This window comes from Perognathus longimembris, chromosome 1 (assembly GCF_023159225.1).
Source record: "Perognathus longimembris pacificus isolate PPM17 chromosome 1, ASM2315922v1, whole genome shotgun sequence".
NCBI classification, from domain to species: domain Eukaryota; kingdom Metazoa; phylum Chordata; class Mammalia; order Rodentia; family Heteromyidae; genus Perognathus; species Perognathus longimembris.
The window spans coordinates 91775239-91792955 of record NC_063161.1 but is presented as its reverse complement, the minus strand read 5'-3'; the positions used below and the strand labels follow the sequence as shown (position 1 = coordinate 91792955).

Below are 17717 nucleotides of genomic sequence, written 5' to 3'. Positions count from 1 at the left end.
ACTGGCTGGGCCCTAATAAGCTTGTCCTGAGTTTGCTCACAGGGCTTATCTCAGGTTCATGTGGTAAAGTGGGGTTCACGTGGTAAAGTGGGGCCTGACTTCAAAGTCTGGCTCTTCAATGGACACCTGGGCAACAACTCCATCAGGACATGGTAGCAGGGGAGTAAGCTGGTATGTAGTTCCTTCAAAATGATAAGATGAACAAAACCCTGTTCTGCCTGTATCCTCCAGCTACAAAGAACCCTGTGTGACTTTTGTAATCAACACCAATCTACATGCTGTAGAGGTGTTACCCATTTTACCACAAGACTGAATTGTTTTATAATGTAATTTGTTTTGTTTTGTTTTTGCCAGTCTGGGGCTTGGACTTAGGGGCTGAGCACTGTCCCTGGCTTCTTTTTGCTCAAGATTAGCACTCTACCACTTGAGTCACAGTGCCACTTCAAGTGTTTTCTGTTCATGTGATGCTGAGGAATCAAACCCAGGGCTTCATGCATGCAAGTCAAGTACTCTACCACTAAGCCATATTCCCAGCCCCTCTATAATTTAATTTGATCTGTCAGGTGAAAATAAATTGAAGGTGACAAGAGGTTTATGTTGTTGTTTTGCCTGTCCTAGAGCTTTAACTAAGTGCCTGGGTGCTATAGCTAAGCCTCTTTTTGTTCAAGGCTAGCACTCTGCTGCTTAAGCAAAAGCTCTACTTCTGGCTTTTTGGTGATTAATTTAGGATAAGAGTCTCACAGACTTTCCTCCTCAGGCTGACTTCAAACCAAGATCCTCAGATCTCAGCCTTCTGAGTAGCAAGGATTATAGGCATGAGCCACAGGTGCCTAGCACCTGTATATAGATATAATATCTATATAATGTATGTATGCATACAAAACCTATGTGAAATATATGCATATATACACATATACTCTTTTCCACCTTTACAGAATATATTGCTTGGCGTCGATTATAAAAGTTGACACAGGGCACATATATATATATATATATATACATATATGTATGTGTGTGTGTATCATACATATATACATATGTATGATATATATTAATTAAACCTCTGGCTTCCACATGTGGTAAATACGGCTATACTCCTGACTGGGCATCCCAAGTGCTGAAATTACTGTGTACTGTGTATCACCAAACCCAGCTGAAAAGGAGGTTGTTTGTTTGGGGTTTCATTTTGTGACAGTTTTCTAAGATCCCCTCTCCCCTTCAGAAGTTCTGGGAACCTACCTATCCCAGGAAGGAAACCCTTCATTACAAGGTGTGGTCCAGGAACACAGTTACGCCCAGAGGGCGCCCTCACTTCGTGCAGGAGCTGAGCGCCCTGAGCTCCAAGCCCGCTCAGGTGGGAGAGCCAGGGATGCTCGGGGCGGGGATTGCTCGTAAGGGAGCGTGGCCTCGAGGGCGGACCCGGGGGCGTGGTCTCGAGGGTGGACCCGGGGGCGTGGCCCGGGTCGGGGCCAGGAGGTCTGCTCGACCAGCGGGACCTCAGCACTCCGGGCGCACTCTGGCATCCTTTCCAGCGCGGGAGCCAGGAGACTGCTCCAGGTACGTAGCTCCTCACCTTCTCCCGGGTCTGGCGGTCCCGCGGTGGGCACGATTGCGCTGGAACTGCTGGGAGCAGGAGAGCCGGCTCCGAGCCTGGGCCCCGGCCCCTCTCTCCGGGTGGGATGGACTTGGCCCTGGAAGAGGAAGCCAAGCTGGGGCGGGCGAGAGCAAAGCAGACTCGGGGTAGGAGCGCACTCGGGGTAGAGGATGGAGCGGAGCGTTCTGTCTCGATCGTCCTTTTCCTTCCCCTCTGTGAGTCGTCCCCGGGCTAGGACGCTGGTGTCCAGTGTCACCTGGAAGTCACTTTCCACACACACAAATCTTTTTTTTTTTTTTTTTGCTAGTCCTGGGCTTGGCCTCAGGGCCTGAGCACTGTCCCTGGCTTCTTTTTGCTCTAGGTTAGCACTCTGCCACTTGAGCCACAGCGCCACTTCTGGCCGTTTTCTGTATATGTAGTGCTGGGGAATTGAACCCAGGGCTTCACGTATAGGAGGCAAGCATTCTTGCCACTAGGCCATATCCCTAGCCCTGGCAGTCACTTTCCAACCTCTTTTGTTGTTGTTTTGCATGATTTGTGTAGCGAGTGGAAGCTTACAAATCGGAGGTGTTAGCTGGGGACGTGGATTCCGCCAGGGGCGAACAGTGACTACCATCTCTTTTGTGGAAGGGGGTGTCAGGGGCTATAACTTCATTTAAATTCATTTATCCTTTACAGGGCTAGAGAAGACACGTTGGGATCTTCCGTTTAGCTGTTAAAGGGTAGTTAAGCGACTCGCCCTGGAGGGAATGGTTGGGAACGCAGATGCGAGTCAGTCTGGGGGGCGGGAGGTGGGGGGAACCGAAGCCCCGGAGTCTTGCTACTCGTATCCGTCCCTTCTGGCTGGAGTCTGGGAACCTCGCACCACAGGGTCTGTTACAGGTTACAGAAGTCCGCGATTCTTTTTAAGCACGTGCACCTCCCTTAATGCTAGGTTTCTTTATTGTATTGTTGTTGTTTCGTGCCCAGTCTCCAAGCCAATTTTCTTGCAAGATCTTTCTCACTGCTCCTTCTCTCTTTGCAGTTTTCTCTCCGATGCCGAGGGCAAAACATAGACCACCCCACTTGTGTGTCAACCACAGCTGGGCACTGCGCGCTGCCCAGGTGGAGGTGAGTTTTGTAGTCACTTGGCACTGAGTATAAAGATTGCCCTGTGTGCCCCTTGACAGAGAGGCATCTTTTGATCAAGCCTGAGACAAAAGGGTAAGTTGGGAGGATAGGTGGTGCTTAAAGAAAACTATGGTGCCTTAAGGCAGGAAGGGAGTCACAAGTTTTGTGGCCTGAATTTGGTGTGTTAGGGGAAACCCCAGGGTCTCTTCTGGCATGCTGCCTCTCATTTAAAGTGATTCTGAAAGACAGGTTTGTTTTATTACAGAAGGGAACAGGAGAAGCAAATAGGTTTTAAAGACTAGTGTAAGTTACCTGGTAGAGGCTTAGTCATTTGTAGACAGCCCCCCTCCTCCAAGGATTTGGTAACAGATTTCAATTCTGGCAGGAAGGAAAAATCAGTGTGTGCCAGGATCTGATTCTCTGCCTCCCTCCCTCCCTCCCTCTCCCCCCCCTCTTTCTCTCTCTCTCTCTCCCCCTCCCTCCCCTCTCCCCTTCTCTCCCTCCCTCCCTCTCTCCCTCCTCTCTCCTTTCTTTTCTCTAGGTTTTTTTGTGCAAGCCTTCAAAATCATTTTGGGAAACCTTAGTTTCTTAGAAACAGATATATTACTGCTTTATTTTAAAACATACTGTATTATGGAATGACTCTAAAGAAGCAATTCTTTGTTAGGTGAAACAGGTTAACTTTTTGTCTTCCCATTTCATGTGCCACCTCCTCTGCACATTTTTTTTTTTTTTTTTTTTTGGCCAGTCCTGGGGCTTGGACTCAGGGCCTGAGCACTGTCCCTGGCTTCTTCCCGCTCAAGGCTAGCACTCTGCCACTTGAGCCACAGCACCACTTCTGGCCGTTTTCTGTATATGTGGTGCTGGGGAATCGAACCCAGGGCCTCATGTATACAAGGCAAGCACTCTTGCCACTAGGCCATATCCCCAGCCCCTCTGCACAGTCTTTAACTGACTGTCAAAGAAGCCTTTTAACTTTTCCCAAAGTTTGTCCTGGATTCCACCCTTCATTAATTGTGGTTCATCATTGAATTATAATGCTTCTTTGACTCTGGACTTGCTACTTTCCACTTGTAATTTAGTTCCTGACAATAAGAAAATTATTTTCTCATAACTTTGATTACAGCCAAAGCACTGGTGGCTTATGCTGGTAATCCTAGCTACTCTGGAGGCTGAGATCTGAGGACTGTAGTTTGAGGTCAGCCCAAGTAAGAAAGTCTGTGAGACTCTTTTGTGCAGTTAACCAGCAAAAACCAGAAACAAAGCTGTGGTTCAAGTGGTAGAGCTCTGAAAAAGCTAACAGACAATGCCTAGTTCCTGAGTTCAAGCCAGCATGAGTGTCACAGTAAAATAAAACTATGGTTACAACTCATCTGTTCCTAGGGACAAATGGGTAACAAACATGCTTGGCGGGGACAGGTGACTTGCAGAGGCCTGAAAAATCTGGCGGATGGATACCTTCATCAAGGAACTGCTGGGAAATTCTGATCCAAAATCTTTTATGTGTGAGTGCCAGTCCTGGGGCTTGAACTCAGTGCCTGGGTCCTGGCCCTGAGCTTTTTTGCTCTAACAACTTGAACCACAGCCCCATTTCTGGTTTTTTAAATTGTTTTCATTTTTTGGAAGTTTATTGGAGATTAGTGTCTTGTGGTCTTTCTGGCTTGGGCTGGCTTTGAACCATAATCTTCATATGTCACCCTCCTGAGTAGCTAATGTTATAACCATAGGCTATTTTTGTCTTCCTTTTAGTTTATATTTTGAGTTGTCTTTCTTAATTTTCCCCTCAAAAGCAATGTAGCTGAAAAGATTTTTTTTGCTTCTGTTTTTAGTAGAAGTGGGATTTGAACTCAGGACCTGTTGCTTATGTCGCAAGTGCTCTGCCACTTGGCCTACACCATCAGCTCTGTATCTGATCTGATTTTTTTTGTCAGTCGTCGGTCTGAACTCTGGGTCTGGGCACTGTCCCTGAGCTCTTCAGCTCAAGGATAGTGCACTACCACTTTGAGCCACAGCACCACTTCAGGTTTTTTCATGGCTAATTGGAGAGAAGAGTCTCATGGACTTTCCTGGCCCCTCTGGCTTTGAACCATGATCCTCAGCTCTCAGCCTCCTGAGTAGCTAGGATTACAGGTGTGAGGCACTGGTGCCAAGCTCCAAACCTGATTCTAAATGTTGCTTCTTTAAAAAGAAAAAAAAAAAAGGCAATGAAGTCAAATTTGCTTTATCTATTAGTTCATCTCTGCCTCAGAAACTGCTTATTTGTAATGATTACATTCTCAAATGAATGAAAATGTCTGAACTATAATGTAGGTAATTTATATATCTTTTTTTAATGAAATGAGGTGGTAGAAAAGAGAAATTAGGACTGTTGGAAAATAAATGCTCTTTTCTGATTCATTCGGCTATGTCCTATGAAGTATCTCATTGTAATGAGTAATATCTTGCTTTTTTTTTTTGAGACATAGTCTGACTCTGTTAATATACTACCTTGAATTTGACATTCCTCCTGTCTTAGTTTCCTCCTCAGTCTTAGTGCTGAGACTACAGGCATGTATCATCATATGTGGGTCTCTTCTCAGTTTTAATATTCATGGTTATGAGAAATGTGTCATGGTTCCAGGTCAGCATGTCAAATGCTCACCTCAGTGTGAAAGCTGGAGTTCCCAAATGACTGTTCTTATCAACCAGGTGTGGCGTGTTTGTGGAGACTGTCTATGCTCTTGGCTTTGACATTGGAGGTAAGGCTCAGATTTCCTTGATATCTTCTGTGGCAAATACATTACATGTTTAGAGCAATGTTTCTTTGTCACCACTGATATTTCAGGCCAGATGGTTTTTGTGGCAGGAGATTGTCCTGTAATCCATAGGGTGTTCACTAGGATCCCTGGTTTTATACCTACCAGATGCCTGCAGGACCCCTCCCTCCAGTTATAGAAACTTCACATATCTCCAGACATGACCAAATATTTGTTGAGAAACAAAGTCAACTCCTAGTTGACTTTGCTATAACCTTTCTAATTCCTAGTTTAAAGGATGTAAAATATTCTAGACACCTAAGAACAAAAGCACAGGTTAACTATAATGAGCTCCAAAGTTTCAATGATTAGAGAAGATAGATAAACATTTAAATATGTAAGCTGGGCACTGTGGTTCATGCCTATTATCCTAGCTGCTCTGGAGGCTGATTGCTGAGGAACATGGTTCTAAGCCTGCCCAGGCAGGAATAAAACTTCCAAAAAAATGTAAAAAAAAAAAAAAAAAAAGCTGGAAGTGGAGCCATGGGTCAAGTGTTAGAGTGCTAGACTTGGGGGAAAATACAAAGCTCAGGGACGGTGCCCAGGCCCCAAGTTCAATCCTGAGTACTGGTACCAAGAAAGAAAGCAAGAAAAAAGAGAAAGGGGGGGGGGGGGAGGAAGGAGGAGGGAGGATTTAAGCTTTGAATTTTTTTTTTTTTTTTTTTTTTTGGCCAGTCCTGGGGCTTGGACTCAGGGCCTGAGCACTGTCCCTGGCTTCTTCTTGCTCAAAGCTAGCACTCTGCCACTTGAGCCACAGCGCCACTTGTGGCCATTTTCTGTATATGTGGTGCTGGGGAATCGAACCCAGGGCCTCATGTATACGAGGCAAGCACCCTTGCCACTAGGCCATATCCCCAGCCCTCAGCTTTGGAATTTTGATCATAGGAACCCACTAAAAGTTGTTTTTGTTTGTTTGTTTGGGTTTTTTTGACCAGTCCTGGGTCTTGAACTCAGGGCCTGGGCACTGCACCTAGCTTTTGCTCAAGGTGCACTCTACCATGTTACCCACTTATGGCCTTTTCTGTTTATGTGGTACTGAAGAATTGAACCCAGGCTTTCATGCATGCTAGACAAACACTCTGCCATTAAGCCACATTCCCAGGCCCTACTAAAGGATTTTAAATGAGAGCAGTGATGATTCCATTTGAGTTTTTAAAGTAATCACCATTGTGGATGTGTAGAGAATGGTTTCAAGGGGTAGGTACCACTGGCTGGCATGTTTGGTGCGTTGTTGCAAACCGGAAAAGAAACCTTTCCTTGTGTGTGTGAGGGTGAGGGTAGGGGTGGGGGAACCATGTAGAAAAGAAATGATGATTAGGTCTGGCAAGACCAGTACTAAAGCCTGTGCTATAAAGTGTGGCCAGGTGTGTATGTGGGGGTGGGGGGAATGGATGTGGCTAGCCCTGCTAAGACCTTTGCAGTCACCCAGGGCTGATGCAGTGGCCTTCACTCAAATGTAATGGCAGAGACTGAGATGGACTTTGGTATTCAAACCATCCAAAGATGGTAATTATTCAGGTATGGTTGATAGAGAGGGAGGTAATGAGGATGAATCAGAACTTTCTGGCATAAACAACCGAGTGGGATGGAATGGTGAATGCACAGTGTCCAAGAGCAAGGGAGGTGGATTGTGTTGGCAGCAGACTGGGGAAGGAAGGTAATTCCAGTTTGAAGATATTTTGCTTATGAGATATCCAAATGAAGCTGAGGAACAGGCACCTAAAACTCATGAAGATCTGAGGCACAAATCTATGTCTCAGAGCTGTTACAGATAAATAACCATTGCATATAATCCATTCTCCAGCCAAGAGTACTGGTACAAAGCTGTAATCCTAGCTACTCAGAAGACTGAGATCAGGAAGATCAACATCTGAGGCCAGCCCAGGCAAAAAGTGATAGCCTCTATCAAACAATAAAAAATGGTACAGTAGTGTGCACCTGTCATCCTACCCACATGGAAAGAGAAAATAGGAGGATGGTGGTCCAAGTTAACTAAGGCATAAATACATGACCTTGTCCAAAATATAACCAAAGCACTAGTCTAGAGTTGTGGCTCAAGTAGTAGACAGCCTGCCTGGCAAGCACAGGCCCTGAATTCAGGTACCACAAAAATAAAATAAGCCTTCCCAAGAGGGGTATAAAGCAAGAGGAGAAAGGATCTGGCATTTGATCCATTCTGGGTAGAAGATAAGCCATTGAAGGCTACTAAAGAGCCAGATATGCATGAAGTATAGGGCTTTTTATTTATTTTTTTTTCAAATCAAGATGAGAGACTTGTATGAGTTCCAATGGTGTGAGAAGGTGGAGGAAGAGGCTACAGATTGAGCAGAGAGAAGGAAGTGTCAGACCAGGTCTCCAAGAAGAGGAGAATGCAGATGTGGGATTGGTCTTCAATGCAAGGACGGAGGGTGACAGTGTGGGTGAGGATATGCCTTAGATTTGAGAAGCAAGATTTCTAAGACTTCTCTTTTCTCTGAAGGAGGTAGAACCATAGGTTAGTTTGCTGTATTTCAGTGGGAAGTCAGATTATTTCCTTACCTAGTGCTTATTGAGAATTGTCTTTCTTTCCTTTTAATTAAAAAAAAAATTGTAGTGCAAGGGATTAAACCCAGACCCTTACACACACTTAGCCAGGGCTCTGTCACTAAGCTACACATGCCCAAATGAACATTTTCGTATGCAAGTTTCATGATGGGCTCTGTGGAAAGTGTTTTGATGATGATTACCATTAATCTGGGCTTTACACACTGGAAATAGCCTCCCACCACCTGGCCTATAATTGCTTCCTGCCTAAAAAAAATATGTACAAGAAGCTTTGTGCTTTGGAGCAGTTATGGGTTCATAGCAAAGTTAGGCAGAAGGCAGGGGATTCTTGTGTGCTCTCTGCCTCTGTGTCCCCATTGGGGACAAATCTATGCATTACAGTGTTATGCCAAGTGCCCTAAACCCTCCTCTGTTCCCTCGATTTATTCTTTCCTCCTAGCTCAGCGGTTCCACCCTTGAATCTTCCACTGTCTCCTTAACTGTACATTTCCCAGGCTCTATGGCTGAACCTTACATAGACTGTCATTTTTCAAACTTCTTCCCCTTACTAATATGTGTTGAATTCACATCTTTATAATTTTATAGCTTGATAATTCTGCTTCCTGCCTTTGACTTTGGTTAAAGGCAGTGACCTTTGCACAGAACTTCCTCTTCTGATGAACATGATATCCTCAACTGGATATCCTGCCTCCCACTCTCAGTGAGGAAGTAATGGTAATGGCAACATATTGGGAAGCTAAAAGACTGTTACTGGCATTTTCTGGAAAAAGAACTCAAAACCTCACCCCCCCCCCCCCCGCCCACCGTACACAGCTACATTTGGGAGCTACTTAGCAGGGATGGCTCCCCAGGTACAGCTAAAACTGCTCTGCTGTACTGAGTTCCGGCCCTTGTCACTGTACTTTATTGTCAGTACATAGGACAGGAAAAGAGGCGGGGCCGCATGTTGGCTTACAATCATATTGGCAAAACAGGCTGCAAATGGCATTACTTTAGGGCACTGAAGGACTGTGTCAGAATGTCTTCTTGTGATTTCATAAGCATTTAATAGAGAAATCGAGTCATTAAAAAAAAAAGTATTTCAAGTCTGGATTGTCAGGAGTACTCATGTTAATCTGTCCTGTAGGGTGAGGGTGCTTTCCTAGGTGATAAGCAAGGAAGGGCTTCCTTGCTCACCTGGCTGTAAAGTAAGTATATAGTGAAGAGATTGCAAATTGTGAGCTACAAAGGATCACTAAGTTGTTTAATCCAATAAAACACCAAGGCTTCAAATCAGAGCCCCTCTCAACTGCTGCACCCACACTTACCTGCGAGTGATTACAGGTGTGCTGACGTTTTAGCTTCTCTCAGCCCTCCCTCTTCAGCCAAGCACTGTAACAGGTGCCATTTCAGTTGTGTGTTGTGGCATGAGCCAGAATGGCTGTAGAAGACTGTGGATTGGGTTCTAGCAGCTTTACAACTTACAGTGCCTTGGAGAGGGAGTGTGGCCATTCTGTGCTCCCTCCAAGTATCTGGGGTGTTCTTGCAGCCACATACCTCAGCATGGCTGAGCTCACAGGTCCCTGAATCTTTTTGTAACAAAGCAACAGCAGTTTTTGTGTGATTTTTTTTTTTTTCTGGAGCTGAGGTTTTTGTGATATAGCTGATGCTGGCCCATAACTCAGTGATCCTCTATGTCAGCCTCTTGAGTGCTGAACTCAAGGTATACCCTACCTAGGTATACCTGCCTAGAAAGGCAGGACTTTTAAGTGTGTCCTTTCCCAATTTTCTGATGCCTGTCAGTAGTCTCAGGTATTTGGGGAAGGAGAAATAGTTCAAGGGACACATGGGAGTTTCGGGATGAGATGGAAAGGGATTTCTACTTGGAAATGTTTTTGTCGTAGTGTCAACAGGCATCTGAAAACTAATGCTGTAACTTATCAAAACTCTCCAAAGAAAAGTTAAGAACCTTGGAAATGGAATTGTCTACTTTAAATTTTTTTTTTTTTTTGGCCAGTCCTGGGCCTTGGACTCAGGGCCTGAGCACTGTCCCTGGCTTCTTTTTGCTCAAGGCTAGCACTCTGCCACTTGAGCCACAGCGCCACTTCTGGCCGTTTTCTGTATATGTGGTGCTGGGGAATCAAACCCAGGGCCTCATGTATACGAGACAAGCTCTCTTGCCACTAGGCCATATCCCCAGCCCCTACTTTAAAATTTTTTTTAAGTGAAGAGTTTGCACAAATGAGTTTTAAATCCATTTTTTTAAGTGGGTGACCCTTGCTGGTTACCTATTTCACTGGTATAATTATTGAAGCCTAGCAGCTGAATTTCACCAAAACACTTTGTATTATTGGTTAACACATTAAAAACAAAGTGTTGATGGTAACTCAGATGGTTGAAGTAGGAGAATTACTTGAGCCTAGGAGTTGTAAGCCAGCCTGTATACAGACGTTTTACTTTTTTTTTACTCTTTTTTTTGAGACATTATCTTTCTGTGTAATTCATGCTGGCCTTGAACTCAGGTTTTCCCTATTTCAAACTAGGATTCCAAGTGTGTAGTACTATGCCTAGCCCATGTAATTTCAAAAATAATATATTGAAGACCTTTCAAGATTGTGTATGTGTGTTTATGCATGTGCACATGTGTGCATGCTAATATTGGAGCTTGAGCTCAGGGTTTGTCATATATATGTGATATATGTGTATATATGTACATGTAGATATGTGTATATACATATATATTACTCATGCCTGTTGCTTTACCATCTGAGCCATGCCTCTGCTGTTACTTTTACTAGTTAATTAGAGATAAGAGTATCTTGGATTTTCCTGCCAGGCTGGTTCACATTGAGATTCTCAGTTCCTCATGAGTAGCTAGGATTACAGGTATAAACAATAGGCTCCTGGCTCAAGATTTTTATTCCTTAGGTCTATAGTGACCTTGGCAGGCTTATCATTTAATAACTCTGAGTCAGAATCTGTGTGTGTGTGTGTGTGTGTGTGTGTGTGTGTGTGTGTGTGTGTGTGTTAGGACTTTGGCTTAAGTCCACTGTTACTATACATAACGTAATATATGTTTAAATGTATAGCAAATATAAATGTATATATATATATATATCCATAATAAAAGTTTGGCAGCTTGCTTGATAACAAATTTTAATTTAAAACTACCACTGAAACCATAGTGTTTAGATGCCACCAAGCCCAAACTCCAGGAGTCCTACTTGTCAGGCCCTGCTGCTTCCCCTCCATACCAATAAAGGGACTTGGTAAAGGGAGGGAAAGGGAGTGAACTACACGGCCTGGGCATACCATGGGGTGACAGCCCTTGAGCCCATCTTCAGACATCTCTGGGGTACAGACATGGATTGTGCACTTCAGCAGGGGAAAAGAGGCAGGGAGAAAGAGGTATTTGTCACCCTTAAACCGTCTTGCTTCAAGTGGGGCCTGGTGATCTTTATTTTAGTCCTTGTTTGGGGTAGGGTTCTAGGAAGTTATCCTTGTTATCTTTGGTTCAGATAAGCAACTCTTTGTTGCAAAGTGGGTACCCTGTGGAGGCTTAATTGATCGTTGGGTGTAGTTTCTGTTCCCTTGTCCTAAAGATTGCAAATTGACTGCTGCTCCCAGCCCAGACCTACAAAAAGGGGAGTCAAATGGGATGCTAAGCTCTTCTGCTTTTTAGTTAATTCATGGATCCAATTAAGTAGTCAATGCTTTTCCGCAAAAGCAGTCTTTAAACACATCACAATACATTCCTGCCGTTCAGGCAGTAGGAAAACAATTACAACTAGAGGATAAAAATAATAAATTGTCAGGATGTGTAAATCATGTTACATGTATACTAAGTCATCACATTATACACCTCAATATATTCAGGATTTGGCCATTAAATATTCTATTTTGTTTATTTGTTTTGTTTCTGTTGCCAGTCCTGGGGCATGGACTCAGGGCCTGAGCACTGTCCCTGGCTTCTTTTTGCTCAAGGCTAGCACTCTACCGCTTGAGCCACAGTGCCACTTCCGGCTTTTTTCTATATATGTGGTGCTGAGGAATCGAACCCAGGGCTTCATGGATATGAGGCAAGCACTTTACCACTAGGCCATATTCCCAGCCCCCCATTAAATATTTTAAATTTTAAAAAATGAAAATAAAAAGTGTAGCTGGGTGCCAGTGGCCCATGCCTGTAATCCTAGCTTCTCAGGAGGCAGAAATCTGAGGATCACAATTTAAAGCCTGCCAGAGCAGGAAAGGGGCTGAGATTCTTATTTCAAATGAACCATCAAGAAAACTGGAGGTACAGCTGTAGCTCAAGTGGTAGTAGAGAGCCAGCTTTCAGCAGAAAATCTACAGGAGAGTGGCCAGGCCCTGAGTTCAAGCTCCAATACCAGCACCAAACAACAACAACCACAACAAAAATGTTCAGGCTGGGAAGACTGATAAATAAGAAATATAGGCTACATGTACCTTGATTCTCTAGAAATGTGTGTACTTTTTCATTCTATATTGTATCATATCTCAAAGTATGTCATCGGGCTCACTAAATACAGGCTGCTAGGATTCAAATAAGATATATTTATAGACCCTTCTTTAAACACACGGTATCCAAATAATCCCAGGCAGGTCAATGCTTTAGGAGATTTAAGCATTGACAATGCTCTTGCTTTTTTTTTTTTTTTTTTTTTTTTTCATTTCACTGGCCCTCAGTGCTATTGTGTTTAAGGCTTGTGTTGCAAACCAGCCTAAGCCAGTTTGGTTGTTTTTGTAAACAGGTTGGTGAAAACAATCTGTCTCCTGGGGAGCTGTTTTAAGGCAGGTGGAAGGTGAATGGGATTATTATGTGGGTGACCCTCAACTCTTACTCCCTTCCAAAAAATGTAGAACTGAGTTGAGGCATTGCAAGAGTGTGGCAGAACAAAAACCAGCCAGTGGAAGGAACAGAGTTTAGGTTCCCCCTCTCCCCCACCCCCATCTCTCAGCTAGCTACCCCTACAATGACAAAAGAGGGTGGGGTTGGAACTCTGTAGGTTTTCCTTATACACTGGCCTATGTGCTATAATAAGACTTTTTAAAATCAAGTTACTTGTAGGAATACTTTGTCTTTGTCTTTTAAATACTTCCACTGAGCATTATTGTCTTAAGGATGAAGAAATAAGAACCCCAGAATCGTGTTTAAGTTTTGTAGGTTTTATTATTGGTGTTGTTTGTTTTCTCAGTCATGAGGGTCTGGGCACTGTACCTGTGCTCTGTTTTTGCTCTAGGCTACTGCACTACCACTTGAGCCACAGCACCATTTCCAGTTTTCTGGTGGTTAATTGAAGATAAGAGTCTCACAGACTTCCCTGCCTAGGCTGGTTTTGAACGACATTCCTCAGATCTCAACCTCCCCAATGGCTAGGATTACAGGTTATCCCCCTCACCCTCACTTGCAGGGCTGGGTCAAACCCAGGGTCTTGAGTGTGCTAGGCAAAGGCTCTGCTACATAGCTGCTCCCAGCCCTGGCCTAACATACTTTCCGCCTACATTTCTCTTAATTTACCCCACTCCAGAATGCACCCAGACCCGAAGACCCAGCCACAGATCCCAGAAGCAGGAGCTTCCAACAAGACCCTGTGTTCTTGCCACTCTACAAAGAATACATTGTTCCAAAAATAGTGTTAATTATGTTGGTCAAACCTATAATTTCCCCCATGAAGCCTCAGCACATAACCACACTGCAAATTCCTTGAGAGCTGGGAGTTTGCATTACTTATGTTTGTGTTTTCCCTACCAGAATATACCAGTCTTGTATAATAGTTGCTCAATATGGCATTGAAGTATCTGATAGTAAGCTTGAAATATGTTTTCACATTTTAAGAGTGACTCTGAAAAAATTACATTTGTGTGTTTATGTGTGTGTGTGTGTGTGTGTGTGTGTGTGTGTGTGTTCAAGGCTGGCCTTGGCTATATAGTGAGACACTATCCCCCCCCCCAAAAAAAAAAAAGATTTATACATAGGACAGATGCAAGAAATTATAAACAATAGTAATAGGTTGCTGATACTATGCTAGATTGCTAGTGTTAGGCTTTCTTCTTCGCTAGCATTACAGGTATACACAGCTTATTTTTTTAGATGGGATCTTGCCAAACTTTCCCCCCCAAGATTACCTTCCCACTTGGGACTATAGGTGTCCAGGCCCAAATATTCTTAACCAAAACTCATATATACTCATTTCCCCAATTAAGTTATTACCTTTTTTTTTTTTTTTTTGCCAGTCCTGGCCCTTGAACTATAGGCCTTGGCACTGTCCCTAAGCTTCTTTTGCTCAAGAATCTACCTCTTGAGCTACAGCACCACTTCTGGCTTTTTCGGTGATTAATTGGGGATAGGAGAGAGATTGGAGGGAGGGAATGAGAGAGAAGGGGGGAACAGCTGATACTAAGCAAAAGGAAAGAAATGTACTTATCACCCAATATATGTAAAGGTAACCCCACTGCATATTACTTTTAAAACAACAAAAAAGAGAAAGAGTCTCACAGACTTTCTGCACAGGCTGCCCTTTAAACTTTGATCCTCAGATCTCAGCCTCCTGAGTAGCTAGCAGTATAGGTGTGAGCCACCAGTGCCTGGCTAATTATTACTACTTTTTAACCAACAAAGAGACTGAAATTATACAATGTATCGAAAACTCTTTTGTTGTTGCATACCAGAAATGTGATTTAAACGTTTTTTTTTAAAGTTTTTTTTTTTTTTTTTTTTTTTTTTTGCCATTACTGGGGCTTGGACTCAGGGCCTGAGCACTGTCCTTAGCTTCTTTGTGCTCAAGGCTAGCACTCTACCTCTTGAGCCACAGCACCACTTCTGGCTTTTTCTGTTTATGTGGTACTGAGGAATCGAACCCAGGGCTTCGTGCATGCTAGGCAAGCACTCTACCACTAAGCCACATTTGCAGCCCCCTTAACCATTTTCTTTTTAAAAAGCTGAAGTTGGAAGAGGCCAAGAACTTTCCTATGTTTGAGTTGGTGGCTGAGTAAGGGTTCCTGGGTTTTCCGCTGGGCCGTCTGGCTCCAAAATCAATTGTTTTCCCTCTCTCCTGGCTCTCAAGTATGGGCAAACATATTTAGCCATAAGTAATCCAAACAAGACAAAAGGAAGCCTTAATGATGTGCCATATTCCAGATGGAATAAATTATACAGCAAATGCCTAGGTAGTACTACATTAAAGCAATTACAAAAGGGAAGTGGTGCCCAGCTTTACTGTTGGTCAAGTCATTTAAGGATGGTCTTATTGACCTAAGAGCCTTACCCTTGGAATTCCCAAGGAAATCCTTTAAAAGCAAGGAGAAAACACAAAGCCATGAGTGCAGCAAGATATTCATTGCTTGTGTTTATAACAATATAATTTGGAAATACCCTTAACAGCCAACTTAAAAACAAAAAATCTAGTAGCAGCAAAGACAAGAAAGACATAGGACAGATGCAAGAAATTAAAAACAATAGTAATAGGTTGCTGATACTATGCCAGATTGCTAGTGTTAGGCTTTTTGCTTTGCTAGCATTACAGATATCCAGTAAGTGAAACAAAAGGCAAGCTCAAAGAATAACTCCCTATGTCTATTTTCTCCTGGAGCTGGAGTGGAATACAGTGCTAAGATACATGGCTGGCATGTGTGAACCTTGAGCTGGATGCTCAGGAATACAAGCAATTAATAATTAATCCATGAATTTAAAAAGCCAACCCACAGGATGTGGAATCAAATGGGATTGTAAATGTCCTTTTGGTTTTGTGAAAGTTTTATTATTTTGGAAGTGCTAGGGTTTGAACTCAGAGCTTCACACTTGTTCTATCCACCTTCAGTCCTTTTTCCCACTAGTTACTTTGAGATAGGGCCTTGCTTCTTGCCCAGGAATGCATCTGGACAGCAGCCCTGTTTTATGCTTCCTGTAGTAGCTGGAATGACGTATGTAGGTAGGCAGGTAGATAGGTAGTCAGGTAGGTAGAGAGACAGACAGACAGACAGATAGATATAGCACCACGGCCCAGCTTCTTCTGTTGTAATTCCATCTCACAGACTTTTTTACCTGAGCTGGTCTTGAACTTCAGTCCTCTAGATTTCAGCCTCCTGTATAGTTGGGATTACAAGTGTGCGCCACTGACTGGCTCTTGGAGAGAAATGATCTTTACTGTAATGCTTAGAAATTGTATTCCAATGGAACTTTTGTTGGTGCTTTTTAAATCTCATGTATTTTTTTTAATTACTAAAGTGACAAAAATTCAAGTGTTATAACAGTGTTTGAGTAAACATCTCACTCTCCTCAAAACAAACAAATGGAAAAGGGTTTTACTGAATGGTTTTGGATGTATGCTTCTCATGTTTTCCCACTGTACACTTACAATATATTTATTTGGACACTTGATTTAATTTTCTTTTTTAAATTTTTTACCAGTCCTGGGGCTTGAATTTAGGGCCTGAGCACTGTCCCTGGCTTCTTTTTGCTCCAGGCCAGCACCCTACCACTTGAGCCACAGCATCACTTTCAGCTTTATCTGTTTATGTGGTGCTGAGGAATCGAACTCAGGGCTTCATGCATGCTAGACAAGCACTCTACCACTAGAACACATTCCCAGTCCAATTTTCTTTTTTTTACTTGTACGGAGGAAAGGGGTTTTATTGTGACATTTCCACAGTTGTGAATCAGCCTTCTTTCCTCCATCCTTCTCTCCATCCTATCCCCCCTTCCTACAACAATTTCAACAGGTTCTTTTGTTTTATTTATTTATTATTTATTTATTTATTTGCCAGTCCTGGGCCTTGAACTCAGGGCCTGAGCCCTGTCACTCGCTTCTTTTTTTTGCTCAATGCTAGCACTCTGCCACTTGAGCCACAGTGCTACTTCTGGCCATTTTCTATATATGTGATGCTGAGGTATCGAACCCAGGTCTTCACATATACAAGGCAAGCCCTCTTGCCACTATGCCATATTCCCAGCCTCTCAACAGGTTTCTTTGTTCTATTTTCATACATGCAAATAAACTATGGGACTACAGCCATCCTCATTCACCCTCATTCTTACCTCTCTGTCTTTCTGGACCTTACTCTATCCCATTCTAAGTCTGTTTTACTTTCCTGTTATTGTTGTTATTTATTAATTGCACCAAAGAGGTTCACATGCTTGCTGTTTTTTTTAATAGACATACTTAAAACTGTTCTTTTAGGGCATTACATGGATCAAGGCTGTATTCTTGGCATGAGAAGTCGTTTAAGTTCAAGTGTGGAGCCATGAGGTTGCCACTCAGGATTTGAAGCAATGGAGAGGGCACATTTGGGAGCTGGGAGGCCAGAGGCTCCTGGGGCCCAAGGGGATTACTGTGGAGACCAGGAAGTTCTGGGTTCCTTGACAGCCCAGGAGACAGAGTGAAACATCACTAGAACCCCTTCCTAGCCAGATCCAGTATGGAGGAGAAAGTCAGCAGGGTCCTGAGAAGACCATCAGATGCCTTACAAAGCTGCTCACATAAGGAATAAGAGTTTTCAGATTTGAGCAAACTGAGTATTAGTACTTGGCCCTACAGGGACCAAGTTCTCTCTCATCCTTTCCCCCCTAAATTATCCCCCCTTCTTAGTCTGGGGGTCCAGTCTGTCCAGTACTTTTTCAGCTCCCCATAACCTCCTTCAATACATATTTGCTAAGGTCAGCCTAAGTACTTTATCACTCA

The 17717-nt window shown here is 43.4% G+C and overlaps 1 protein-coding gene across 1 annotated transcript in view; it reads left to right on the top strand.

The window, feature by feature from the left end:
- Positions 1–2685: 2685 nt before the first annotated feature.
- Positions 2686–17717, top strand: part of Gcnt1 (glucosaminyl (N-acetyl) transferase 1) — a 36616-nt gene continuing 21584 nt past the window's right edge. The window contains exon 1 of the mRNA XM_048332155.1: positions 2686–2704. The gene's annotated coding sequence lies outside the window, so the exon portion shown is untranslated. The remainder of the gene's footprint in view (positions 2705–17717) is intronic.